Source organism: Vombatus ursinus, unplaced genomic scaffold (genome assembly GCF_900497805.2).
Source record: "Vombatus ursinus unplaced genomic scaffold, bare-nosed wombat genome assembly UNPS02014861.1, whole genome shotgun sequence".
In the NCBI taxonomy this organism is placed as follows: Eukaryota; Metazoa; Chordata; class Mammalia; order Diprotodontia; family Vombatidae; genus Vombatus; species Vombatus ursinus.
The window spans coordinates 14,847,959-14,870,649 of NW_020954639.1; the positions used below are offsets into that span (position 1 = coordinate 14,847,959).

The window sequence follows — 22,691 nt, forward strand, 5'->3', positions numbered from 1 at the left end:
TGAATCTCTAGGGATTGTTGAAATTCAATACAGGAATACAAGGGGGAAATGGCTCAAAAACTTGGCGAAATTGGCAGAAAATGGTTTTTGTGTCCTCAGTGTCAGAACATCTACAAATGTAACATGTAATATAGGTTTTACATGTAACATGGATTAGAGTCAACTCTGAAATGGCCAATGGGATCGAGCTAATGCACATACAATACTGAATTCTATGCTTGACTCCTCTGTAGTCTTTCCTCAATGTAATGAAAGCACTCATTGGGAGGAAGTGGTTGACCCCAAAATATAGCACATGTTTGAATGTTTCACTTAAAAAAACACGCCTAGAGTTCATGTTCAATGCAAAACCAAAAGTGTTATAAACAACATTTTTTTTTAGTATAATTCTAATCTCAAGTTACTGGATGAAAAGCCCTAAATGAAAGGTATACTGAAATGACAACAGCTCTACCTTTGTAAAGGATTAGGACTTTTGAACCTATTCCTTATCAGAAATTTGTAAGAATTAGTACAATTCATGACAATTAAATTCATAGAAACAATCTGTGGAGGTCTAATTGTCAAATTATAGAAGTCAACAGGACAATCATTTATCTTTCCTCAGTGTACTTAAAGATATATATACATGCATGTGTATACATAATACACACATTATATATACACAAGTGTACACATAATAAATATACATTATATATAAAGTATATGTAAATATACATAAAAATAAAATATACATGTTATATACATAAAATTATATACATATATGCACACATATTATATACACATAGGTTATACAGTGGAAAGATCAATGACTCTGGAGTCAGAAGATCTGGGTTCAGATCTTTTCTCTGACATTACCTATGTAATCACAAACTTTGCGGGCCTCAGTTTCCTCATATGTAAAACGAAGCGGTTAAGGTTGCTGGCCAATGAGGTCCCTTCCAGGAATAGATCTGAGATGCTGTGAGCTTTGGACACACACACACACACACACACACACACACTTTATACATATGCTCATAAGCATAAGATGATTAATTGCTTCTGCACAACTTTAGATGAAAACAACACTGCAGTTAGTTCCATGGCTCACAATACTATGTTGTTGAATTGGATTTAAACACACACACACGCACACGCGCGCGCACGTTTAGAAAGAACTGGAAAGGAGGGGCAGCTAGGTAGTGCAGTGGATACGGCACCGGCCCTAAAATCAGGAGGACCTGAGTTCAAATCCAAACTTGACACTAGCTGTGTGACCCTAGGCAAGTCACTTAACCTCAATTGCCTCAAAAAAAAAAAAAAGAATTGGAAAGGAAAGAATGGAAAATGTTTCCTTGGGGTGACAATTTAGGTTAGGCTTTAAAAAATGTGTAAGACTTAAACTGGAGATGTGGGTGGGCAAGGAATTCAACAGGTGAATAAGGGCAGTAGAACACAGACCATACATGAGGAGAGTTGTGTGTGATACAGCAAAGACATAACCTATCTCTTTTCTAGTCCCGCCCCTCTCTTTGTGCAAGAAATCAGAGAACATTTAGAGCTTGGAAGGACCTCAGCTTCTTCCATTTACACATGAGGAAACTGAGGCACAGAGCTGTGACTCGCCTGAGATCATGGAGCTGGAGAATGTCTCGGTCTCACCTGGCAGGGAGCAGGCTGGATTAGCTCCCTGAGGCCAGGTTATCATCCCAACTGAGTGGATGAGAAGATGGGGCGGATGGCAGAAGAGACAAGAACCCAAAATGTCACACCATCACAAAGTGCCAAACCAGGAAAGCTGAGGCAATTATCACACAGGGTCAGGTGCTGAAAACAGGAACTAAAATCATCATCTGTCAGACCATGCCAAGCGATCAGGAAGACAAAAGCATAAACTAACCAAGCTAAGGGCAGATTAATCACAAGACTATTTTAACGCTACTCATCACAAGCCCTGGATACATCCCCTTTTGAAAAGGATTTTCCTGAACCAATCACAACATTCAAACACTGTCAAACATGAGAGATTTGCACAGTCTCTCTGTCTCTGTCACTGTCTGTCTCTCTGTCTCTCCCCTTCTTCCCAGAACTAACACAGAATCAAAAAGTTAGTATAGAACTCTATAGCTAACAGAGAGTACCAAAATATTTCAGATTCACCTTGAAATCCTATTATATCAGCCAAATAATTCTAAGGTGATTATCACTAACATTTTAAAACCTATCTTTCAATATATCATTTCTACTAAAATCTTCGAAACACCTGCTAAGGAGCTAAATACACATGGATAGGTGGTGCAGGGGATAAAATGCTACACCTGGAGTCAGGGAGATCTGAGTTATTAAAGTTCAGCCTCAGATACTTAACTAGCTGAGTGACCCTGGGCAAGTCACTTAACCTCTGTTTCCTCAACTGTAAAACAATGAGGATAATGATAGCACCTATCTCCCAGGGTTGTTGTGAGTATCAAATGAGATAATCATAAAGCACTTAGTACAGTGATAGGCACATAGTAAGCACTATATAAATATTAGCTATTGCTATTAATATTAGTAGTAGTAGTATCAAAGATATATTGTGAAGTATTTTGTAAACCTTAAAGTTCTATATTACTATTATTACTACCATCTCTATTACTTTTCTCTTTTCTTCTGACCGCTTACGTAGGAGAAAGTATGGTGGAAAGAGAACTGGGCTTGTAGTCAGAAAGTCTGTATTTGAAACCTGGACTCTGATACTTACTGGCTGTGTGATTATAGGCAGGCTGCTAAACTTCTCTGGGATGCAGTTCCCTCAGAATACTAAATGGCTAAAGTAATAGTGTGAAACCTGATTCTAATACTTATTATTATATGCTAACAGAGACATGAAGACCCTTTTATATCTCATCTCTATTCAGCAAAGATCTAGATATGGAATCAAATAAGAAAACACATGTGCAACACTCTGCAAACTTTAAAGCATCATGTACACTCTAATCACTACTACTACTACTACTATTACTACTACTACTACTACCACTACTACTACCACTACTACTACTACTACTACTACTACTGCTGCTGCTACATGTTTGTGTTTTAAACCATAAGTAACAATTCCAATTGCTTGGATAGTATGTGCTTAAGACAGGCATTTTAGCAGAGATTCTGTGAAAAGCCACAGAGAGAAAAATTACCTGAATATTAAGAGCTGGAATGTTAGTTATTATTGTTCTTTCCCGGGATGATAGTGACCAAGGGTTCTTGAAGGCCAGGCCAATGGAATGGAGTGCCAATCCTGACAGGTTCTATGAGTAAAGAGGGCAGTGGGCACTGGGAAGATTCAGGCATGGTTCTCTTCCTACCACAAAGGCCGCCCTGTTCTATGTGAGAGCCAGGACAGTAGCCTGAGTGACTTCTAGCAGGACTAACAGAGAGATATGCTGTACTCCAATTTCATATGAGATAGGAATCTATTGCTAAGAGGTTTCATATTTACATAAGTAAATACATCTAAATGCCCCCTTTCCACTCAATTTTAGGTTATTTTAGGGTTCTCTTTAGGGTTGCTGATCCTTTGGGGGAATACATCTAAAATCCACACTCATTTTCTAAGAGAAAAATATAGATGATTCCACGGATCTGCTTTGTAAGTTCAGAACAGACTTAATGAATACCCACAAATGATTTTCAAAGTGACTTTGGTTTTACATTATGACTAGTTAAGGGAAAGAGGCAAGGGAGAAGTTCAACAGGAGCCAGGAAAAGAAGGAAGTAAGATTGGGTGGGACAAGAGGGAGACAGCCAAACAGAGAGATACTAAGAGAGACAAAGAATACTTATAGCAGTGAAAGGCACAGAAAATGACAGGAAAACAGGAGAGGCAAAGGGAGGAAAAGAGATTCCCAGAAAGAGAGAGTGAGAGGGATGATTAAAAAAAGAGAGACGCATGGAGTACCGTCCCAATTCTGTGGAGGACGGAGAGTTCCTCTTAATGCTGCTGATAGACTTCTGCAGCCATAGGATAGTACCATACACATAAACAGGAATAATCATATCAAAATATTATTTAATGAAACAAACATTTTATAAGCATCTACTACTGTGAGCAAGGAATTATGCTGGTTGCTGGGGTTACAAATAGGAAACATGATTAAGTTCTTAGTGTCAGGGATCTTGCCAAAGAGAAGACCTTTATAGAAATTTTCTGTGGCAAATCTTAGTGGGTGGATTGGAAGTTCCCCATTCTTATGATAAGTGGACTGTAATCAAATGCAGCATGGTGGATAGGGCACCAGGCCTGGAGTCAGGAAGACTCAATAAATTAAAATCTGGCCTCAGACACTTACTAGCTGGGTGACCCTGGGCAAGTCACTTAACCCTGTTTGCCTCAGTTCCTCATCTGTAAAACGGAGATGGAAATGGCAAAGCAGTCCAGTACTTTACCAAGAAAACCCCAAACTGGATCCGACTGAAAGTGACTGAACAACAATAACAAAATGGAGCGAGACACCAAGCCTCAGTTTGCATACTTGTCTTCCTTAACGAATGAGGTGAAGGAAGGATTCGCTAAAGGCAGCAAGTTTGAGATCCATGGCTTTAAACACAAACAAAACACCTCCTGAACACCTGCATGGGCTTGTCCACACCCAAACGTGTGGACAACTACCCTCTGGTTGGGTAGTTGAAAAGCAATGAAGGGGCAAAGTAACTTAGGAAAACACACTTTGGCCTGAATTACTGGCATAACAAGCTGTCTCAGCTCTGTCTGGGTTGTGAAGACTGCGGAGTGCAGTGTTTTCTTGGTACAAAGAGATTTCCCTGGGTAACTCCTGAAATCTTTAAATATCCAAGCACGAAAGTAATAGTGACATTTCCACCTCCCAGAGAGGAGACAGGAAGTTTGTCAAAGGGCCCTGAGAATGGAAAGTCATGATCTTGTCCATCAGCAGAGCTAATTAAAACCAGGAGGGGGGTATTGTGGGTTGGCAGTCAAGAATCCCCAGAGCAAATAGCCCAGACTTTGCTGAGATATTGGTGTCCGGTCTCCAGTGACTGCAAAGAGAAAGGGTTCCTCTCTGCTAATGATCCAAACACAGGGGAAAACATCACAGCAATAGCAGTGCTTGGAAATGAATTTTCACTTTTTTTAAGGTGACAAAATGTATAACAGTGCCTCTTCCGGCGGTACAGATTTGCCTTGATTACTTGACCAGTTTTGTCCACCAGAACCTAGAAGGACAGCTGGCAAATGAGAAACTCAGAGGATTTTTAATAGCTCCAGTACCAAGACTATAAAAAAGGAGATTTCTTGACCTTTCCAAAGGAAGATACTTTTACACAATTCTATGCATGCATTATTTTGATCTTTAAACATGCCAGTACCAAGGAACCTTTTAACAAGTACATTTCTCCTACATTGGGCCTCCTAGAACCTTGCTCTGTCTACAAATGTCACTGGGTACATCTGTTCCCTTGAGGTAGAGGGAGCCACTGGCACTAAATGGCCATCACTGACCTGCCCAGAAGAGTACTAGCTGACCTCTCATATGCCGAAGACTTCCCAATTCTTACACCAAGAAAACAAAAATGGAAGCTGTGCTCCCAAACAGCTAATATGGAACACATAATATGGGAACAGAGATCTTTCAGGGAGCAGGTTGAGCTTCAAAGCATGAACCAAGGTTAATCACTGGACCATGGACTGAGGGCTGGTAGAAATGTCCGGCATAAGTGCAGCCTCCTTATTGCACAGGCAAGCAAACTGAGTCACAGAGAGACTGAAAGACTCAAAGGGTTATTGTCTGAGGACCAAATGGGACAATATTTGTAAAGCACTTATTAGCACAGTGCCTGACACATAGTAGGCACTATATAAATACTAGATATTATTTTTATTATTTTTACTGTTTGTCAAGGATCACACTGCTAATAAGTATCTGCGACAGTATTTAAACCCAAATGTTTCTAAGTCCCAGTCCGGTACTCTATCCACTATACCATATGGCCTTATACAAGTTGACGTGAGCTGTAATCCATCATCTACAGACCAGCAACGAAGGAGAATAAAATAAGCTATACGATGTCTTTGCCTATAACTCTGTCAGTGATTTTTCCCTGAGAAGGTCTATAAAGATGATCTTAAGGGTTACCTTATGAAACTCTCTCTTCCTTGATCTGCTCCCACAGCTAATAAAACTACAGCATTTTATGACTCCTCCCCAAAATACCCGCCACTCTGCTCATTCAAGCTGTTTCTTCAGTGGCAAAATGGCTTCAAATCCCCAGACCACAAAAATGATGCAAGATGTTGGGGCAGCAGAAGCTATCATCCGTGCAGCAAAAGCATAAAAAAATCAGTGTGTTTCAGAATATCCTTTAATTCCACCCTAGGAGTGCTAGCAATAAAGGAGAAGAAAAGACTTATCTCAGATTTCCTCCTGCTGTTTGTGGTCCTCACTCTATCTAACCCCTGTAAGGTTTAATCTAAATAGACAACTTTTTCCCCTTCATTTGAAAATGTTCAGGCACTAACTCCCTAAGTACTCAGTTAAAGAGATATAAACTGAACTCTGCCCTTTGTATCTCAAATTTAAATCAGTAGGTTCATGATTACTTTTTTTTATTATTAAAGTACATGTTACCAAACTTAGTGGGATTTTATTTTCTCCAGTAAGTGCATTTTATAGTTAGCTAATTACTTTCTTCATGTTCCCTGGAGGACGCCACTTCAATTTGGAATTTACCACTAAGTTCAGAATTTCTTTAAGTTCAGAACAAATGCAACACAAACACTTTTTTCCTCCCAGTTTAGAATGTGGTGTTTTTGCTCTGCAGGCCTGTTAAAGAAGGTCCTTATTAAATCCATTTTTTTCTCAGTCCCAAAAGATGGCTCATGGTTAGGATTCATTCTACTGGCTTTCCAAGGGTAAGAAACGTCTCTTGATAAGCTAATTTGGTCAGCAAATTTAAAGAAAAGCAAGGATTCTTATACGTATCCCAATAATCTAAGTCCATATATTTGTCCTATCAGTCCCTTCAAATCTCTTCATGTTTTGCTGTGCCTTGAGTAACTGCAAAACTTGCCTTCCAATAATATTTATGGTTCTATTACATACACTAATAAGAGGCAACATGTGTATTAAAAAGAGCCCTTGATCATTATGGAGAACTGAGCTTTTTAGTCCTGGTTCTACAGATTGTGCTAACTTACCCAAGTCACTTACCCTCACTGGGCCTAAGCTTCTTGTACTGCAAAACCAGTGCGTTTGGACCATAAGATCTTTAACATTACTTCTGGCTGCTAAAAACTATAATTCTGTATGCTAATATACTTAAAAACTCTATGTGGAAAGGATAGTTGATAAATTGAAAAGGAGTGGATTTTTGGCCTAAATTTTATGGATAACTGGCACAATCCAATTTAGCAACACAGACCCAGCATAAAGATGTCCAGATACAGAGCTTATGGTTGTCAAATTTATGAATTTCTCAGAATTGAAGTCAGTGTCTGTTTTTTCTCAGGCCATTATTTTCATGTTAGCACCCGATTTCCATATGTTTCCCAGGTACACTGGACTCTATTTTCTACAGTAAGCCTACAGGGAGGTATTAGCTATACTTCTTCATTGTTTCCATATTTCCACTATCAGTCATTTCATCAGTAAGAGCACTTTTTTCCACCAATGAAGATGACTAGACTTTCCATCCAAATAACAGCTGGCATCACTGGGTGGCCAACCTGGTGATGAGCATCTCAGCACTCAGATAGGCAGGACCTTTAATAAGAGATAAATAATGGATCATCAAAGCCCAGAACTTTGTCTTTTCCGCTTAGAAGGACCTGCTATCCAGATGCCATTTTGAATACGGAAAATGGAAGGGATACTGCTATCCTTCCCTCCCTTAGTGGTCTCCTCTCCAGCCAGGGCTTAAATTAGTAGGAAGGCGGACTGCCTGGGAGCCAAAAGCATCTTCTGCCCAAGGGAGACTTCAAGAACAGAGGAAATGTTACTGTTCGATTCAATTCAACAAACATTTACCATACTCGACTTAAGACAAACTGAGGTGACTGGGGGGATATGGCAAATGGATGACTGAATTGGTGAACCTTTAACCTCAGTAGCTACATTCTGTCACACCTCTACCACAATCATTTTTCAATTTGCAATGGAAAAATATACATGTCCAGAGTTTATCTGAGAATGGTTTAGGTCTACTGAAAGCATCGGGCTATTTCTCAGTTTTCCAGCTATCTCTTCCTCTTACTCAGTTGTGGGCTCAGATCACTACTCATCTGCATGTATTTATGGACCGGATCGATAAGCTGTCCACCACTGTCTTAGTCTGGACCCTGGCCAGAAGTGAGTCTTTGGTCACTTAAGTTTTTTCTGTATGCCCTGAACAAAGTATTTAATAAATTAAATCACTATCAAATGTTGAGATACATGAGTTCAATGGTACAAAGTCTATATTCACTGAAGTCTTCCTAAGCTGCTTAAGAATTGGTATCAATGGGTATATCAGCTTCATAGAAGGAAACATTCAACCAATAAAGATCTCAGATTTAATCAATTGGAGCAAAGATTCATTTCCTCTCATTGAGCAAAGCTGACACTTAAGAACAAATTTGAGGCTTTTTTAACTTTGAATCCCAGTTTTTCTTCCCCAATAGGACTGTAGCCCTGGGCTCTTCTACAGAACTCTATCAATCATATATGACCTTACCTTCAGATTTGAGAAATACATCTCCAAAGTGAACTGGAGAAACTTATATCCTAGTTGAAGTGTATTTTAAAACTATTTTTAAAAGTATGTTTACTATATGGTTTCACATTCACAGATGGATGCTTTTACTTATTTATACATGGAATTGCACTCATTTTTTTTTTTTTAGCAAAAGAGCTTTCTAATACCAAAGAAAACTAACCACAATTCATCTACTCTAATATAGGGTCTCATCATTTTTCAAAATAATCAAATACTTACTAAGCACTTACCATAAATAATGCACCATAATTAATTTACAACAAACTAATTACTACACAAATAGCTAGCCTTAAGGCTTCTCAAACATATTTCATTTGTTCCTCAAAATAACCCTGGGAAGTAGGTGTTATTATTATTCCCATCTTACAGATGAAGAAACTGAGGCAGAGGGAGGTTAGGTAACTTGCGTAGGGTGGCACAACTAGGAAGTGTGAGAGAGGCTAGGTTGGAACTCAGGTCTTATTGCCTCCAGGTGCTATGATCTATCCACTGCATCATCTGGGTGTACAAAAAAGGTAGTAGTGGCCTGTGGGAGAGATATTTAACACTCCCACAATCTAGAGCAAAGCCAATCAAAAACCTAATTTAGATTCATGATGGGTCAAACAGGGAATCTGAATGTTGGTCAAATTTAACATGCTTAGAAAAGATGATCAACCCATCTGACACAGAGGATCAAAGAATCATGGAATCAGAGCCTAGACCTTTGAGGTCATCTTATCCAGCTCCCTCCTTTTACAATTAAGGATGGTGACGCCTAGAGAGATTAAGTGAATTGCCCAAGGTCACATGTACCAGAACTGAAGTCAGTTCCTCTGATTATAAATCCAGCACTCTCATCACTGGACTGCAAGGCAATGCCCCTGCCTAAAAACAAAAACAAAAACAAAACCCCACATCATTGAGTCAGTGGTTACATAATAAAATTTAATGTTTGCCGTTTCATATTTATTGGTGAAAGGTTGTATATTACGCTGAATTTCACAAAATCCTATTTTGCCAACAGTTTATCAAGCTACACTCCTATAAGTCATGATTGGTCCGTGGTCCGTGGTCCGCCATAATACTAAATCTTCTGTAAAACTTACTTACCTAAGCAACATGCTACTCTTCAACCAAGAGAATTTCAACAATTCTACCCTCAAAAAAGCATTCATTATTAGTCCAGGAAAATATTCATGATGCCAGAGACCTAGAAAGAGCTATTACCAACAGAGTTTATAGGGATCAGGTTTTTTGAAAGAGCTTAAAAAATTCTTGTCCAAGGCAACTGATACTGTGTCCAGGCCTTAGGGTTGGGGCAATCAACTCTAAAATTAAAAAGTTTTTTAGTCTTCCTTTTTGTCTCTTTAAAATTTTTTTTTTGGATACTGGGTGTCCCTATCTTGTCTAATATGGAAGCTGGGCCACTCACAGTTCAACCGGGAAGCTTTAACCTGTTCCATTTCTGATATGGGATGATTTGTCCCTTCACAGGCAGCCTGGTGACCCCCTGCTTCTAGGGCTCACCAAATGAATGCTGACACCAGATGGGCTTTACTCCTACTGCAGCTAGAACTCCTAAACTCAAGCTATCCACCAGTCTCAGCCTCAACAGTAGGGGGATTACAGCTGTGTTCCACCATACTCAGTGTTTTAGCAGAGAAGAAAAACTGAGGAAAGAGATGAAAACAAAACAACAATAAAAAGTCATATCTACATTAGACCTCAGCAAGGCACAAGAGCCCATATCTATCTCCATGAAAGAGCCCTTCAGTGAGGACCTGCCCTGTCACCTAGTCAAGTTTACTGGAAAAGACCCCCCAGATTGACCATGGTCCCCATGACCAACCCCTTTCAAGAATTCACAGTGACACCCAACTTCCTTCGGTATCATTTGGGAAATGTTTTCCTTCGGTCTAGGGTTTGAGCAGCCTGAAATTCAATAGCTACAGGAGAGGCTTTCCCTAGACTTGATCTCATGTTCTGGAGTTCTCTTAAGAAAAGGGTCTGAACCAGGGGTGGGGAACCTTCAGCCTCGAGGCCACACGTGGCCCTCTAGGTCCTCGAATGCAGCTCTTTGACTGAATCTAAACTTCAAAGAACAAATCTCCTTAATAAAAGGATTTGTTCTGTAAAACTTGGCCTCGGTCAAAAGGCTAAACCCAAGGACCTAGAAGGTCACATGTGGCCTCAAGGTGCTGGTTCTGCACCCCTGATCTGAACACTCAACACAAATCTTACAGAGCTTAATTTCCATGCTGTTTTTGCACACGATTTCAATATTATACAAGTGTTAGGACAAATTGAAATTTCCTCATTTCCTGTCCTCGGGAGAAGTTCCTCACCCCAGCTGAGTCATGTTAAACCCCATGCATGCTTGTTCTGACTCAGCTGAAGCCTAGTGTTCTAGAATAATTGAGTTTTTATGAATAAAGTTTTTCTTTGGTAAGCTCGAATGAACTTCCTATCTTTATAATGCTCTATTCAAGAACAGCACGATGAGTCACAGAATTGCAAACACCTGCCAACCAAGATGGGCCATACAATAAATCTCTACTGCCACAGAATTAATATCTACATTCAAGATACAACGTTTAACTGCCCAAGGCTCATCACTGACAAAGTTTAAGTACTTGGCCACCCACGCTGAAAGAGAAAAGAAAATGGTGCTATCTCAGAATTAGCAGTAGTTAATTTTAGGTTCATTAGTACAGATGCAATATCTTGTTAACAGCAGTACCTTTGGGTGCATTGAGTTATTCCAGTTAATCACACTGGAAATACTCGAGCTGCTATTTCACTAACATGCTCCCATGTGAAATCACCTGAGAAGGGGTTTTTTATTTTGGTTTTGTTTTCTTTTTGGTTGTATAGAACACTAATTAGTTTTGGGTTCCGTCTCTTTTCAAGAGCGATCATGATGCTAATTTAATTAAGGATTGAACATTTGTGTGCCTGATGGAAGCATAGTCTATTTTGTTAGAACTGTTGGTTTGTGAGATATTTCTGGTAAACAGCTAATGGTTTTTTTTTTTTAAACAATTAAGTTGTTTTGGTATTTATGAGGACCTGATATAAATAAAACGCCAATCACTTAGAACTTGTAAACAGCTTCTTGTCACATACTTTTTTTCAGTGTCTCAGAACTTCTATTGGGGCATTTGGTGAGTGTTCTAGACTGTCTGGACATCAGAATATGTGATGAAACACAACTGACAGGCGGAGAGGCCATGTTCTCCTTCTGGTCAGCTCTGGTGTCTTGTAAAGCTAGTTCTTGTGGCTAGGATCAAGTTCTGGTGCACATCGTGACCTTGTCCCTAATGCAGCATCCTGTCCCCTCACTGAACTGCTGCACTACAGATGAATGAACTCTCTGACTTGCACCTGTCTTTGCTGTCTGATTGACAGGCCCTGTTGCCTGTATATGGGGTTTTTTGAATATCTATTGCCTGGTTTCCTAGACTTTTTTATTTACATAGCTTTCATTCTTTTGCAAATGCAAAGTTATGACGTTCAGTAACAAGTTTGATATATTTAATTTTTATTCTTTAACTGGAAAGCCCCAATACCACTAATTTGAACCAAGTGGAGAAAAATAGTTCCTATAGAATGGTCCCTCTGGGTTCACACTAAGCCCCTAAAACTGACACATTGAGAAAGCAATAACGTTCACTTAAAAATAACTTTCAATTCAATTATACCACCATTTATTAAGTAAATGCCTACTCTGTTCCTTGACACTGAGCATTGTTAATCAGTGCTGTAAAGCAGATTTTTAAAAAAATGATAAACTTACTATCAGACCACTGATGGGTGATGCAGTGGATAGAGCTCTTAGACTTGGAAATCTGGAGGACCTGAATTTGAATCCTGCCTTAGATACTTACTAGCTGTGGGACCCTGGATAAGTCACTTAAATCTGGAAAATGTGGATAATAACTGCATTTATATATATGCATATATATAACTAGGGTGGTTGTGAGGAGCAAATGAGATAATATTTGAAAAACATTTTGCACACTTTATAGTATTTCATAAATGCTAGCTATCATCATCATCATTATTATTATTATTCCATGCTAGAAGAATAAAATCATCTTTGGCACTAGTGCAGAGAGAGCTTTGAGAAGGCTGATATAAGTAACAGCATCCTTGAGAGGCAAAGTACAGCAAGGCTACATCTATCTGATCCCCTTGCCTTCTGAAAAGGCCCTGACAAAGGAGTACTGGGTTTATTTTTTTTTCTTTTAAAAAAATAAGTTTTATTGGTGCTTTTTGTTTACACTTACCCACTTCTAAATACTATACCATCCCACAATCCCCGCCACCCCCACTTGTAACAAAGAAAAACAGTTACGCCATGCCAGCCAACACGGTGACCTCATGTGACAAAGAATGCAGCATTCCACACCCAAAGTCCTCCACCCCTCCAAGAGCAGAGGCGCTCCCTTAGCTCTCCTCCAGGAGTAAGAGGGAACATTACACTTACTTTATTTTCAACCTCTTTAATCATTCCTTTTGTTTACACTGTTGTAGTCCCCACATATATTGATCTGGTGGTATTCAATATATGCAAATCCACACAGCCTCTTTTTTCTCTGAAATCCTCATATTCATTATTTCTCATGACCCAGTACTATCTCATTCTATTTGTACAGCACTATTATCCAGATAGTCCCCTAATCAATGGGTACTCACTTTCCCCCTCTAGTTTGCTGTAATCACACAAAGTGCTGCTAGGAATATTTTGTCACTTATGGGGCACAACAGTTCACTCGATTGTGGGGCTCCTCACCCCTTTTCCAGCTACACATTCGCTGCCCAAGCCATGGGCCAACTCCACCACGAGGCTGACTCCCTAGGGATGATGATAACCTCCCAGAACTCATTCCTCAATGAGCAGCCCACATAAACTAAATGATTCACATTGTAGTTTCAGCTTTTCTCTGTGAAAGGAAGAACATCTGGTCATCATTAGATTACAAATGTGCTGAGGTTAGAAACTAGTCCTTTCCCTCTCTATATCTTCCCCAGTATCTGGGACATAGACAATAAATCAGAGAATTCTAAAAACTGGAGGGGATATCAGAGCTTGTCTAGTCTAACCAATCTCCTCTACCACATCTCTGACTAGTAATCACCTATCTATTTGCTTCCATTTTCTCACTGACATTGTGCTTAGTACCCTACTATTTAATTGTTAGGAAGTTAATCCTTATTCTCCTCATTTTGAAATGAAATCTACCTCCAAAACATCAGCCCTACGAATCCAAAAAACAACAAAATAACAACCCCATAAGTTCATAGATTTAGAGCTGGAAGGGACCACTGAGGTCACCTAATCCAGCTTTCTCACTCTCAATTTACAGATGAAGAAACTGAGGTTAAGTGACTTCCTCAAGGTCACACGAGTAGAAGGTGGCAGAGTTAGGTTCCACCGTGCAATCCCATAATCTTTCCACTGCACCATGTTGCCTGTTTCAGTGCCCATCTTCCAAGTGACTACCCTTCAGGTATTTTAAGATTGCAAGCAATTGGAAGAGGCAATGAATTTTGGTTGGTATCCCAGCTCTACTCCCTGCACAACACTGGGTAGATCATTTTACCTCTCCAGGATGAGGGAGTTAGGGGAGGATCCAAAGTCCTTCCCAGTTCTAGATCCTGTGATGCTCTTATTTTCTTCCATAGTGTCATATTGAATTATTCATTACCCCTCTTTTAAAAAATGACTATTTTATTGAAACCTTTTTTATTACATTACTCTTACTTCCCGATGACCTCTACCCCAAACACTTCCTTGAAACAAACATATTTAAACAAAACAAACCAATACATTGACATGTCCAATAACATTTAGTAGGCACTTAACAAATACATGCTTGTGGACTGACTGACATATGCCTCATTCTGCAACTCCTGTTCACCTACAGAAGGTGTGTTTTCACTCTGATATCAAGATTGGTCACTATACTGGTCAGAGTTCTGTTTGACTCAGTGGTCCCATTATTGTGGGACTTTTGTAAATTGTTCTTAATTCTGCTTACTTTGCTTGGCATCAGTTCATACAAATCTTTCCAAGCTTCTCTGAATTCCTCCCAAAGGAAGTTCACTGGCAGATCTCCTGACTCCCAAATTCACTGCACTATGCTCCCCTCCAGTGTCTCTGGGATTTAGGGGACTCCACACCGAGGTTGGTTCTCACCTGTCCTTTCTGTATTGCCTCTTTGCCAATGATTCTGAAGCTCCCTACTTACAACTAGCTCTAATAGTGCCTCCCAAAACTGTAACTAGGAATTCTGGCACCTGGGGCAAGCATTGCAAAATTGTACCTTGGTGCAAAAAGTGTGGTATGAAAAGCACCATCAAATCAGTATTTTATGAGAAATTCAGCTGTGGGTTGGGAAGAAAAAACCTCAAGGAACGAGAGGCTTGGACCTCAGGACTTGGGTCTCTGGGTTGTCTTGGGGCCACCTCAGAGGCAAACGTCAGTGAGGAGAGAGCAGGGTAGGGCCAGGCTAAGTGGTAACTGAACTGGGGTGTGGCAGCTGAGGGGAGGAAGCGTAGGATCTGATAGCTTACTATTTTATCTAATTTCTTCTTGCTAACTGGATACTAATTTTAGTTATTCCTACCTATTACTGAAGGTATGTATACAAGTGCTGTCAGCCCCTTCTAAATTGTGACACCCTGAGAAAAGTCCCAGTTATCCTGTCCTAGTTATGGCTCAAGGTCTACCACACTCACGGAGCTTCTAAGACATTCTTTACAACCATCCTGAGGTAGTGATGAACATCACTGGCTTCCATGATTAGTCTGAACGACCCCATATGGGGTCTCGACCCACGGTTCAAGAAGTGCTGAAGGGGTCGAGAGGGGAAAAAGTTTAAGAAGCCCTGGTCTTAGTAACTGACAGAGACGCTCTGCCCCTCTTTAGTTCTAACCTCTTGGTTTGATTTGGGAAAGCATAGTCTAAGGTAATGGAAATTCATGAACCAAGTTCCACTTTAGGCAAACTGCCACTTTTGCGTGAATGTCTTTTTTTCCCTTCCTTTTAAGTCTGTTTGGTTGGATTTTCAGGACATGTTGCTCCAACATTTTGTACCTTCCCATTCATAGTAAGGATTTTTTTTTATCTCCACCTTACAGAGATGAGGGAGAACTGAGGCAAAGAGTTGTATAATAACTTGTTGAAAGTTCTGGAGTAGATGGCGGAGCCTCCTTATCCCCATCCCAGCATCTTTTTTCACCCAGCAAATACTATGTTCCTAGGTCTGCAAACAACTGAAAAAGACCTAAGACCAAAAGCCATTCCCCAATAGATACATAGTCCTCAGAAGAATTGTAAACTATTAAGAACCATATAAAATAAGTGCTCTAAGTCACTAATAATAAGAAAAATGCAAATCAAAACAAGACTGCAGTTTTACCTCATGCCCAGCAAATGGGCAAAGATGACCACATACAGGAAGTAATGTTGGAGGGGCTGTGAAAAGATGGGCACACTAATGCATTATTGGTAGGGCTGTGAATTAGTTCAATTAATTTGGGAAGCAACTGATGCAAATAAAATGACTAAAATATTGATTCCCTTTGACTCCGAGATTCACTAAGCATATATCCCAATGGGATTACTGATAAAAAAAAGAAAGGCCCTACTTATGTCAAAATATTTATAGCAGCACTTTTTTTTTAATAGTAGCAGAAGAAAATTTAGGTGATCAGGTCACCTGGGTTCAAATTCTGACTCTTTCACACCTAGCTATGTAATCTCTGGCAAGCCATTTCACTTCCTTGAGTTTCTTCATCTGTAAAATGGGAGATATGGACTCATCTCCCTTTCCAATATTAGGAAAAATTTAACTGATATTTTTCATATCAGTAGTCTCCTTTGAAAAATGCTTGTGTCACAAAGTAATGCAAATAAATTGCAAATATGCTCACAAATGAAATGCTTCTAAAGACCTAGATACCGAATAATAGAACACTACATCTAAGGCTGGAAGGAACCTCATAGTTCTATATTATCCAGCTTTTATTTCTCCCCTAAGATGTAGCCCTGCATCACTGGCTAACTTTGGAACATTTCAAACTGGATGACCCAGAGACCTCAAACTTGACTTGTTCCAAACTGAACACATTATCTTTCTCCCCACACCCTCCCCTCTTCTAAACTCAACTTCTTTCAAAGGCACCACCATCCTCACATAGTCTCTGGCCTTATCCTCAACTCCTCATTCTCCTTCAGTCCACATAATAATAAATAAAAAATAGCTGGCATTTATAGAGTGCCTACTATGTTACCAGAAAGTTTTCTAAGCACTTTACAAACATTATTTCATTTGATCCTCACAACAACCCCGGAAGGTAGGTGCTCTTTTTTTAATACCCATTTTTTAAATACCCATTTTACAGATGAGGAAACCGAGGCAAGCAGTTTAAGTGACTTGCTCAAGGGCACGCAGCAAGTATCTCAGGATCTTCCTGAGTCCAAATCTAGCACTCTATCCACCGTGCCACCTAGTACATATATATCTATATCTATCTATATATATAGATATAGATATAGATCAATAGATATAGGTATATAGGTATATAGATCTATTTGGTAATTGATGGAATATGTTTATATATCTATATGTAGACATATCCCACCAGTTACCAGATTTCACCTTTTCTATCTTCACAACACCCCTCCCATCAAATCTCTCCACTCACACAGCTAACACCTTAGTTCAAGCCCTCATCCCTTCTTGCCTAGATCATTGCAACAGCCTCTCAAGCCTCCCAGGTTAAGCTTCTCTGGTCTATCCTGCTACACCAAGCTGTCAAAGTAACTTTTCTAAAGGTAAGATCCAATCACATGATCCTTCCACTCAAGCAACTCCAATGGTTCCCCATTATCTATTATTGCCTCTAGTTCAGCTTTTAAAGCCCTATACAACCTGGACCCAATAATTCCATCTTTTATCCCCATGCCTTTCCACCGGGTGCCCCGTGTGCCTAGAATTCACTCTCTCCTTGTCTCCATCTCTTCTCCTCCTTCAAGATGAAGCTCAAGCACCATCTTCTGCATGAAGCCTCTCTCTCTCTCTCTCTTTTTTTTGGTTAGGCAATGGGGTTAAGTGACTTGCCCAGGGTCACACAGTTAGCGAGTGTTATGTGTCTGAGGCCGAATTTGAACCCAGGTCCTCCTGATTTCAGGGCCGGTGCTCTATCCACTGCACCACCTAGCTGCCCCCAAAGAGAGAACTAATTTTTTGTTTTGCTAGGCAATGGGGTTAAGTGACTTGCCTAGGGTCACACAGCTAGCAAATGAAGCCTCTCTTGATCCCCTCAATTGCTGCCTCTCAAACTACCTTATATCTAACTCCTTTGCATATGTTTGTATTTATTCACTTTATATTTATGCTGCACATATTTACATATGTACTTGTTTCCTCCATCAGTGCACGTAGGGAAACGTGGTGTGGACAAAGACAAGAAGATAAGTATGTTTAATAGAAGGCAGGGTGTGATAGGGACAAAACAGAGATCCAGATGGTGTCATGTAGGACAGTGGTATTAAACTCAAACAGAAACAGATCCCTGTGGGCTGCATACTGATGCAGAAAACCATAAATTAACATTATTACATTTTAATTTATTCTCTTAAATATTTCCCAGTTACATTTTAATATGGTCCAGACCACTCTAAAGGGTATTGCCTGCTGGCAGTGAGTGAGACACCTCTAATCTCAGAAATTTTGGATGGGGATGGGGAATATTGGAGGGATCAAGGAAGGTTTCATGGAGACATGGGAGATGAGCTATGAAGGATCAGGAAGCCTTTGAAAGGTAGACAGAGGCAAAGATGGGGAGGGAATTCATTCCAGGCACAGGGGATGAGAGTCTGTGTAAATGCATGGAGGAAAAAGACGGAAGGTCAAGTGTGAGGGCCTATCAGCGGTCTGGTGTGGTAAGCTCAGGTTGCCAGACTGTGCAGAGACAAAGGCTAAGAGAAGGAGAATCCTATTTTGCCGAATGGGAGACTCTTAAGATTTTAGGTTAAGGCTCATCGACGAATGACAAAATCATTAGATTATTTGAGCAGCTCTGTGAAATTTGGATTGCAGGGAGGAGAAACTGATGACCAGGAGAACAAATAAGACACTACTACAAAGTTCAGGAGAGGTGACGAGAACAGTGGAGAGAAGGGGATGACTGAGAAAGCACTGGGTTTGGAGACAGAGGATATGGCTTTATTCTTTTTTTTTTTTTTTGCCTTTTTCTTGGTGAGGCGATAGGGGTTAAGTGACTCGCTCAGGGTCACACAGCTAGTAAGTGTTAAGTGTCTGAGGCTGGATTTGAACTCAGGTCCTCCTGACTCCAAGGCCAGAGCTCTACTCACTGCGCCACCTACCCGCCCCTACTGGCTTTATTCTTGTTAGCTGCGCAATCTTAACTGGCTCACAGAATGGGGTTGGGGAGGTAGTCTGGATGAGATGGCCTCTAAGGTTCCTTCTAGTTAGTTCTAACTTCTATGATGCTTTAAGTACCTAGGAGCCTTCCAAGCCAAGGGAAAAAATGTGTTACCTGAGATGAACAAAAAGATTCTTTGGTAATTATATAATTGTCCATAGGTAAATACCTGTGCCAGTAATGGAAAGAATGAAATACACAAATCACTTCAAGACTGCAAAAAACTCAGTGTTTTAGATAAAAAAGTCAAAATTAATTTGGAAGAAAACTGGGAAATAATTGAAAATAGTAATAGTCTTTAAAAGTACTCACTGAGTGACCCTGAGCAAGTCACTTAAACCCCTCCCCCACTCTCACTGCCTCCAAGAAAAAAAATTGACAACAGCAACAACAACAAATAAAAATAAAAGTTCAGTGGTCTGAGGAAAAAGCATGGGATGTAGAATTACAAATTAGGCATTTACAGACCATGCAATTTGTTGTGGTTTCAAAAATTGCATTAATATAGCAATGTCTGGGCCATAAAACTGCCAGTAAACATTTACTGCCTACTAAGCACAGGGCACTGTGCTAAATGCTGGGGATACAAAAAGAGCAAAAGGCAGTCCCTGCTCTCAAGGAGTTCACAGTTAAAGGGGGGGAGACAAGAAGCAAACAAATGTTCACAAACACATAAATGAGAAATAATCAATAATTAAAATAAAAATAGGGCAATTAAAGGCAGGACAGGTGTCTTTTAACATAGTGTACAACCTAAATACAAATATATTTTAATGAGACTTACATAAACTGGAAGGAGACTAGTTAGATAATGAATTTTAGATTAAGCAGACCTGTCAGCAAAAGACAGTCAACGATATATAACTATGTTTCTTGAGAGATAATAATGCTGGAGACCTAGAATCTAGTCTTTGTGACCATACTCTCCCTTAACTAACAAGAGAGACAGGCTCTCAACAGAACCTTGGGTAAGTTAATTCTTTATCTCAATAATTTCATGTCTTAAATAGAGGCCTGCCCACCTTATGGGCCAGAGATATACTATACTCTGAGGGTTAAATAATTATTTATCAAAATACTCTGGAATTCTCAGAAACAAAGATGTTCAAATGAATCGATAAATTGGTAAGCGTTTCTTTGGATTTTTTCCATCTGGAATGAGGTCAGGAAGACTTTTAAATCTGTAGGGTAACTAGTCATTCTTTATATTAATCTAAATACAGCCAGCATTCGTTCAAGTCAGGAGAAATTTTAAAGATCACAGAGTTGGAAGAGGCTTTAAAGATATCTAGCCTTTTACTGTGGGAAAAAAAACAAAAACCAAAAACCTGAGGCTTAAAAAGGCTAAATGACTTGTCCAAAGTCACAGCTAGTTAGAGATGAAAAAATGACTACTACCCAGGTATCCTGATTCCCCACTTAAACATACTTGCACCTTTACTATTAAGGAAATGTGATATTTTGGTTTTAAGAGACAACAAGGATTTTTTTTAATGCCAAGGACCATAAATTGGGATAGTTGATAATTTTAATTGAAACAAAACAAATTAAATCAACAAATTCACACCCTTTCCCCCCAAAGCTGGCATATTTACCTCCCCAAAACTATCAGTATGAAGTTCACTCTAAATTTACAATATGGCCCAAACATCCCTTTGGTTACTGTAAAGCTACCAGAGAAACACAGAGATGTTTATTGAACAAGTGACACAATTTTTGACTAAAGCCCCCAAATTTAAATTTAGTCTTGCCTTCAACACTCGGCACTGCCTTAAAATTTGCTATACCTAAGAACCCAAATGTCTGTGAAATAAGGACTGGGTTACTGGGTTTCCATGTTACTACTATACTTCTCTGAATAGTCTAATTTTGTTTTTCCAAGGACTAGTTCCTTCAGTATCAGCAGATGCTGGGTTCCTTCACCGTACCATGTTTAAAGAACACAGCCACGTGTCTCCCTCACACCATTCTTTTCCATGGGAGACGGCACACATCTGGAAAGCTTGCCATAAGCCACCTGCCTCAAGTTCCTGATAAGAAATTTAGCTTACATTACTATAAAAAGCAAGCTCGTTGAGGGAAGGAGCTGTTGTAGCATTTTAATTTGTCTATTCCCAGTGACTAGCTGGAACACAGAAAGTGCTAAAATGTTTTTTGATCGATTGGTAAAATTTTTGGTAAAATAAAATTTACCCTTGTGATTTATTCTCATCAACAATACAGGGCTGCTGCCTGACTTTCAGCATTTTACCTTTTTTTTTTTTGCACTTAAAGGGAAAAAAAGATGACGGTTTTTAACAATAATAATAATTGATATTTATATAAGATTTGAGATTTGCAAAGGACTTTACACGTTATCTCATTTGCCCAAGGGAAGTGGTAATCAGAAAAAAACAGAATTTGATTATTCAGATAAGAAATTCTAGCAAGAGAAAGACACCTGGGTCCTTATTTCACAGCCTTCTTTGGTAGCAAATTCTAAAAGTCAATGCCTAGTGACAGAAACACTGCACTTCTCTCCCCCCAGAATCACATCCATTCTACCAGGGGGCTAAGATCGCCAACTTGGTCCTGATCAGAATGAAAGCCAGCCTAAGGCTCGCTCCGGGTTTTCCCAGACAAGCTCCCTTTCATCCGACGGGCAGGGCTGCCTTCAAGCAGCTTAGCAGTGTTAACACTTGGATTAACTTTGAGCAATGTTCTAGGCAGGAAGTTGTGCAAATTTGGCGAAACAGATCTAGGGCCAGGCACACACCGAGCACCCGTGAGAGTTTCGGGTGAAGTGGCTGGGAGGATGGCGGAAGGGCGCCTTCCCCCCCCCCCCCACTTCTTTAAGGAGTAAGTTCCCTGTACGCGGAAATCCCCCTACAAAAAGAGGGGCGCTAAGGTCGGAGCGACGTGGGGAGGCTGGTGGCGGTCCCCCTCTACTGCCTGGTGTTCCCCACCCCACTGGAAGGGGGCTGGCCGCCTCTTCTCAAGGTCACCCCGGGTCTCGGGTGGGTGAAGGGCTCAGGCACCCCAGCCCACGACGCCCCTGGCCCCTGCACCTGCCCGCGTACGGAGCTTTACCTTGGCGAGCCTCCCGCGCGGTCGCTCCTGCACTGAGATGGGGCGGGCGCTGGACAGAGGATTCAGCTAGCTCCCCAGCAAGCTGGGGCTGGGGCTGTGCGGTCTGCAGCTCCGTTCCGGGGATGAGGGGGTGGCGTCCTCGGGGAGGAAGTCGGTCAGCCTCGTCCCCCCGCCTCCGGGAGGCTGGCGGGGGCTTGAAGTGCCAAGTTCGCACGTGCGTAAAGACGCGGGCGGCGCGCCCAGACCGGGAGCACTGGGAGGCGGATCTGTAGGTTTGGGGCGCAGTTTATCTGCACTGCCCCTCCCAGGCCCGCGCGCTCCTCCTGCCCCTTCCCCTTTCGCTCTCCTCCTTTGGGGGTGGGGGAGTGGGACACTTAAACTGGCTTCTGCGGTCGCCCAAACCTCAACAGTTCCCCTTCCTGGGACACGGGGCGCCCCGGTCGTGCCCG

The 22,691-nt window shown here is 40.7% G+C and overlaps 1 protein-coding gene across 1 annotated transcript in view; it reads right to left on the reverse strand.

Moving 5' to 3' along the window:
- APBB1IP (amyloid beta precursor protein binding family B member 1 interacting protein) overlaps positions 1-22,436 on the reverse strand; it is a 112,800-nt gene extending 90,364 nt beyond the window's left edge. The window contains exon 1 of the mRNA XM_027841504.1: positions 22,243-22,436. The gene's annotated coding sequence lies outside the window, so the exon portion shown is untranslated. The remainder of the gene's footprint in view (positions 1-22,242) is intronic.
- Between the last annotated feature and the right edge of the window lie 255 nt (positions 22,437-22,691).